Source organism: Hesperophylax consimilis, chromosome 31, assembly GCF_061612785.1.
Source record: "Hesperophylax consimilis isolate HC1 chromosome 31, BYU_Hcon_1.0, whole genome shotgun sequence".
In the NCBI taxonomy this organism is placed as follows: domain Eukaryota; kingdom Metazoa; phylum Arthropoda; class Insecta; order Trichoptera; family Limnephilidae; genus Hesperophylax; species Hesperophylax consimilis.
In genome coordinates, this window is record NC_142866.1 from 1,521,512 (window position 1) to 1,528,513 (window position 7,002).

The 7,002-nt window shown below is 37.1% G+C and overlaps 1 long non-coding RNA gene across 1 annotated transcript; it reads right to left on the minus strand.

Moving 5' to 3' along the window:
- Positions 1-86: 86 nt before the first annotated feature.
- Positions 87-1,172, minus strand: LOC149409324 (uncharacterized). The gene is made up of 3 exons (XR_016305184.1): positions 1,099-1,172; positions 256-388; positions 87-174 (listed from the first exon to the last, which is right to left on the minus strand). It is a non-coding gene; the product is annotated as an uncharacterized LOC149409324 (long non-coding RNA).
- Positions 1,173-7,002: the final 5,830 nt, after the last annotated feature.

Below are 7,002 nucleotides of genomic sequence, written 5' to 3' on the forward strand. Positions count from 1 at the left end.
TTACACAAATTTAACAAACTTTTTTAAATGTATAGAATTTTTGGAAAATTTACAAGTTTTTTATGATAGTTTAGGAAAAAATCTTACATTGGGAAATCCAGGAGGGCCTGCTGCTGGAAGGCTGCCCTGTGTCGGAGCTGGTCTTGTAGCAGAAGCAGGTATTGTTGTTTCTATCTACAAGCAACATTGAACATTGAATTCGAGTACTTGTTGAATATAATGAATATCACTGATCACTACCATCTGAGTATCTACCTATTTCGCAAACAGTTAAACTTCATAATTTCTTTAGAAGAAAAATTGCTATTTTGTCCCGGATATCCTGAGTCCCAGTTCCTGCCTCATGTCAGAGCTGGTGTTGGAGCGGTAGCCGGTTTGCTGTTTCTACCTACAAGCAACGAGTTTGGAAGTCATTTTAACAAATTAGATATTTACATCAGATAGAATTCAGAGTCATCCATTTCACAAAGTAATTTAAAAAATGTGTTCAGGCATGTTGCAGTTGAACTCAGCTTCGATGCAGTGCTGACCTGACCTTAGTCTTTTGCATGTTGGTTCCCAAATTCATTGAATTCGAGTTCTAGTTGAATATAATGAATATTTCTGAGCACAAAAAACTGAGTATCTACCTACTTCGCTAACAGTTAAACTTAGTAATTTCTTTCGAAGAACAGTTGCTGGCCTTGTCCCCGATATCCAGTGTCCCAGTTGTTGAGGATATGTTTTACATGTTTAACAATAAAACCTAGAAGTAGTAGCTAGATAGGATTGTTTTTGTGAAGTTAGAAGAGGTAAGAATTTTTGTAGCTGTGTGTCAGCAGGAACAGATGAAAAGTTATTGATTATAATTATTATCAAAACTGAATACAGACATTGTATATATTCAAACTTAAGTACCCGGCATTGTCCGGGCTGTACACACGTCAAAGTCGCCACAGATAATCTTTTTTAAATAATTAGATTTTTTGGATAATCTTTGTAATTTCTCAAAGTAGTGTTTTCACTAGACTCAGAAGAACTAAAAAGAAAACTAGTTTCTTATTGGAGAAATCTAACTTTCTTACAAGGTTCTTATGGTAGTAGAGGAAGATAACTTACAATTGTTACTCCAGAAGGGCCTGCAGCAGCAAGGTTCTCAACCAGCAGTTTTTGTTGAAACTTCCTCTTTCTACCCCGTGTCACGGGGGGTGTTAGAGTGGTACCCGGTGTTGCTGTTTCTACCTACAAGCAACGAGTTTGGAAGTCATTTTAACAAATTAGATATTTACATCAGATAGAATTCAGAGTCATCCATTTCACAAAGCAATTTAAAAAATGTGTTCAGGCATGTTGCAGTTGAACTCAGCTTCGATGCAGTCCTGACCTGACCTTAGTCTTTTGCATGTTGGTGCCTGAATTCATTGAATTCGAGTTCTTGTTGAATATAATGAATATTTCTGAGCACAAAAACTGAGTATCTACCTACTTCGCAAACAGTTAAATGTAGTAATTTATTTTGAAGAACAGTTGCTGGCCTTGTCCCCGATATCCCAAGTCCCAGTTGTTGAGGATATTTTTTACATGTTCAACAATACAACCTAGAATTAGTAGCTGGATAGTATTGTTTTTGTGAAGTTAGAAGAGGTAAGAATTTTTGTAGCTGTGTGTCAGCAGGAACAGATGAAAAATTATTAATTTTAATTATTATTAAAACTGAATACAGACATTGTATATATACAAACTTAAGTACCCGGCATTGTCCGGGCTGTACACAAGTCAAAGTTGCCACAGATAATCTTTTTTAAATAAATAGATTTTTTGGATAATCTTTGTAATTTATCAAAGTAGTGTTTTCACTAAACTCAGAAGAACTAAAAAGAAAACTAGTTTCTTATTGGAGAAATCGAACTTTCTTACAAGGTTCTTATGGTAGTAGAGGAAGATCTGATAAAAATGGTTTAGTTGCTTCTGGAGAGCTCCAACGTCGGTTAGTTATTGGCCCGATCACCCTTCATAATCAAACGGTAAGGAGAAACTTTGCATTTACTGTTTCGAACTACAACAATAATTATCCACTTCGGTAATTCTCTATCTACAACTAGGGTGAAACTCCCGGTGACTGCCACGGACAGTGGAGCTCCCATAAACAAATAAACTATTTTTTAATTTTTGTATAATTATTATATCAACATGCCTTTCTCAATGGAATTTTTTGATGAGGAATTACACAACCAAAACCTGTCTTACTCAACTTCAGATACTAATATATGTAAACGCCTGATTGGAAACTCTGCCAATACAAAAATTATGCACCAAAACATAAGATCTATAAATAAAAACTTTGACGAACTCTTAATACAACTAATAATAGATGTTGTTTTCGACATAATCATTCTAACCGAGTGCTGGTTGTCAAACACATATACACCTAAAATCATCAAAAATTACACATCACACAATTCAACTATGCTTGATAATCAGAACGATGGGATTGTTGTCTACACAAAAAATAATCAAAACTTCACAGTAACCGAACTAAAAATTCAGGATGCAAGTTGCACACAAATAGAATACAACCAGGATACAGTTATCCTCGCTATATACCGCTCGCCATAGACTCGTAACATCACGCCATTTCTAAAAAGTCTTAGTTGCACACTTTCAAATCTTTCCAATATTAAAAATATTATAATAATAGGCGATTTAAATATTAACATACTACCGAGCAACCAACACCACCAAAGCCAAGACTATATCAATATGCTAGAATTTCATGGATTAGTGAGTACCGTCAACTCACCAACAAGAGCAACAAATGGATCTATATCATGCATTGACCACATTATGGTAAAGTCAAAAAAACCATCTAAAAGTATCGTCTACAAATCAACTATCAGGGAACATTATTCAACTATCTTTGCACTATAAACTGCTATTAAAATAGATAAATGTAGCATGCTAAAATCAACTTTCAAAATATAATAACCAATTTTAAGAACAAATCATGGCAAGAACTCTTCCAAATTAAAAAATCAGAGGACGCATGGATTTTATTAACTATTTGAAAAACGAATTACACCACCACACCCTGACGATGACCAAAAATATAAGTAACAAATTGAAACCCTTGAAACCATGGATTAACCACTCCATTATAAATTGCATTCACAAAAGAAACACACTACACAAAAAAACCAAAGATAATCCGTATGACCAACTATCATTTAACTATTGTAAAAAATATAGAAACATGTGTTGTAACGTCATCAGTAGAGACCGGATTATATGCATTTGCATATTTGCATATGCAAATGCATATTTAGACCCTTTTCAGCGGTATTTGCATATTGTAACGTCAAAGAATTGTGCAAGTTTGGATTGCCACAGTAGTGCCTGATTATTGTTTTGTTGGGAGTTTTTTCGGGTGGCTGCCCTGCGAGCGGTTGGACGGGCGAGCAAAAATAACGCGGGTAGATTTACATCGGGACAATACGGGAACAAGACGAGGGACGACGATTCCGCGGTGCGCGTGGCGTTAGGCGAGAAAAAATGGAGATTGAAATTTTTAGAAAAAGATCGCGCGGATACCTTGAACTTATTCTTCGGAGACTTTCCGTTTAAATTTACAAAACATAAAACCAACGTTTCGACTCCTGTGTCAATTATCGAAAGCACATAGTTGAACACCAATTATATTTTGTTTGTCCAAGAAATTTCGACTCTTTGCTTACGTGGTAAAAGTGAAATTTTTGTTAGAATGCCATCTACGTTACTTCCTTAGTCATATTTCTTGAGCAAGCAATGTTCATTCGAAGAGAATATGCTAGGTATTTTTTATATGTAAACCTTGATTCAACCACGATAGAGAGGTTTATCTTCTGATTGTAAAACCTCATCTAAAATTCTTGGCATTAAGTTATGTAAATCCGGCACTGAACATTTTTAAATCAATGTTGTAATTGATTTTGTGAAGATCCCTTAGAGATTTAGTGGATTTTTATTTTTTTATTTTGTTAAGTTCTATTGTTTCAAGTTTTTATCTTAGAATGGTAAATTTGTTTTATATAAACATAGGGAGAGAAAGAGAGTTTAGGTAGTTACTTTATTTATTTTCTGTTAAAAATATATATGTGTTTTTGTTTTCTTCTTCAAAGAATAAAGTGGGAGCTTGAGTTCTCCATACTCACTGGTGTCTCAGAGAGATTGTCTCTCGATAAGTGAGTAAGTGTTTGCGAATCTCATATTAGAGATATAAAAGTGAAGGTACAATCATCATGTGAATATTGATAATAATAACGGTTGTGCAACACCAATCTGCGAATTGGTTTTCTCTTTTCGTTTTCTTGGTTTATAACTTTTTTAGTTTTATGGTTTTCTGTAAAAACTTATTTATTTCTACTAGCTTTGTCTTTTATGTACATGTCCGGGAAAGAAGGGTATTTGCGTGATTTTTTTTTTTGTTTTGGTAATTTTACTTCACTTCGCGGCGTAAAATTTCCGGGGGTTGCGGGGAATTGTAACGTCAAAGAATTGTGCAAGTTTGGATTGCCACGGTAGTGCCTGATTATTGTTTTGTTGGGAGTTTTTTCGGGTGGCTGCCCTGCGAGCGGTTGGACGGGCGAGCAAAAATAACGCGGGTAGATTTACATCGGGACAATACGGGAACAAGACGAGGGACGACGATTCCGCGGTGTGCGTGGCGTTAGGCGAGAAAAAATGGAGATTGAAATTTTTATAAAAAGATCGCGCGGATACCTTGAACTTATTCTTCGGAGACTTTCCGTTTAAATTTACAAAACATAAAACCAACGTTTCGACTCCTGTGTGAGATCGGCCTGTGCTTGTTCGAGTGTTGTGGCTTGAAGAGATGAAAATATACAATCGTTTGTTTGAAAGTAAAAATGGTTTTATTTGTGAGTGGTTTTGAGGGGTAATTCCTTGGAGACTGCACTGGATTGCCAAGCATGCTGTCGAGGTGACGCAAAGATGAAGCATCATTGTCCCTTTAAACGTTCAATGGATGCTGAATGGTTGAGCATGGCCTCGCGCACTCGTTCGCACTCCATCCGACGAATCTCTACCAGGCGCAACCTGCTCATCAGACGTGACAACATGAACAAGGTTCTTCAATGTTTTTTACACATTATGCCTGCTTGCTTTAGCCCCATAATAGCCCTGGTGATTGACAAGGGTCCATGCTCATCAGACGGGACATCAGACGGGACTTCAGACGTGACAATATTTTAGCAAATAATTTGAGATCTTGCATATTTACGCTTGATATCGTTCAGATGCCTCACATAGCCACACTATAGACGTCAGATAGCAAGGCGCGCGGCCAGCGAAGAACTGATAACTGATCTTACTGATCGCTACGGCCGGCGGCCGGAGCGGGGGGGAACCTCTCTCATCTTCGCCTGCGCTCGCGCCTACTCGGCTTAATTCGGCTAATTGCCGAAAACAATTCATTCATTCGTATGAGGGGTGATTTGGTATATTTTTATGGTAATTCAGTGAATTGCGAATTTTGTTTTTGACTGGTCGCACGCGCTGTTCTTTAGAGTTTCGTCTAGTGTTTTGTTTGTTTGCACGAAGTTGTACATTGTGAAAGTGAACCATGCCCCCTGATAAAAAAAGTGCCCATACGTGGATAGCTGAATATCCCGGAATATTTACATACAACGGAAAAGTTTTATACTGCCGAGTTTGCGAGAAAAACATTTCTAGCAAAAAAAAGTTCCAAATAGACTAGCATGTCAAAACCAGTGTTCATATCGCAGGAGTGCAGAAGAAGGGCCCACGACAACAAGTTTTTACAGTGGCAAGTAGCAGTAACAGTGAAGTAACCTCCAAAGGTAAACAACAAAATCACTTTAGCATGGATCTATGTGAAGCATTTCTTGCAAGCAATATCCCTCTATACAAACTGACAAATCCTGCCTTGAAGGATTTTCTCAGAAAATATTGCATAAATCAAAATATACTGGATGAATCTACTTTACGTAAAAATTACATACCATCAATTTATCTACATGTGCTGGAAGAAATACGCAATGAACTCAAGGATAACATCATATGGATTTCAGCTGACGAAACCACCGACACTTGCGGCCGTTACATTGCAAATTTGATTGTTGGTGCATTAAAACTTGAACCTTCACCTTCCTATTTGGTGGCCTGCAGAGAACTTGAAAAGGCAAATCATTCTACGATCGCCAGATTTGTGAATGAGGGTATAAAAAAACTATTTCCTGAATCTTCTGGGGATGAAAATGTACATGTGTTGCTCTCAGATGCTGCCCCCTGTATGATCAAAGCAGGCAAAGCCCTCCAAGTATTTTATCCCAATTTGATTCATGTGACGTGTTTTGCTCACGGAATTCACAGACTCGCCGAAGAAGTGAGATCCACGTTTGCAAATGTAAATAACCTGATTTCATCAGCAAAGAAAGTGTTTCTTAAGGCGCCTGCTCGTAAAAAATGTTTACAAAGAAAAACTGCCAAATATCCCTTTACCTCCTGAGCCAGTAATAACACGTTGGGGTACATGGATCGAAGCTGCGATGTTTTACCATGAACATTTTGAAGCCATCAATGGTGTTATCAATGACTTCGATAGTGCAGAGGCTTTGGCAGTTTTCCAGTGCAAAGAATCGTTTGACGACGCCAGTATTAAAAAAACCTAGCTATGATTACCACCCATTTCGCCTACATACCTGCAAGTATAAAAACGCTTGAAACTCATGGATTGGCGTTGAATGTATCTATTCAGGTTATGAAGGAAATTTGCCTTATGAATTCCTCGTTGCCAAAGATATTCCCGAGTAAACTCAAAGAAAAATTTGAAAACATACTGAATAATAACCCAGGGTTTGAACTTTGTGCCAAATTGATAATTTCATCAACGGGGCAGGTGAAATTTTGCCCGGAACAATAAGTTCAAAAATCGCACCCAAATTTAAATTCTGTCCAGCCACATCAGTAGACGTAGAACGTTCCTTTTCCACTTACAAAAATGTATTA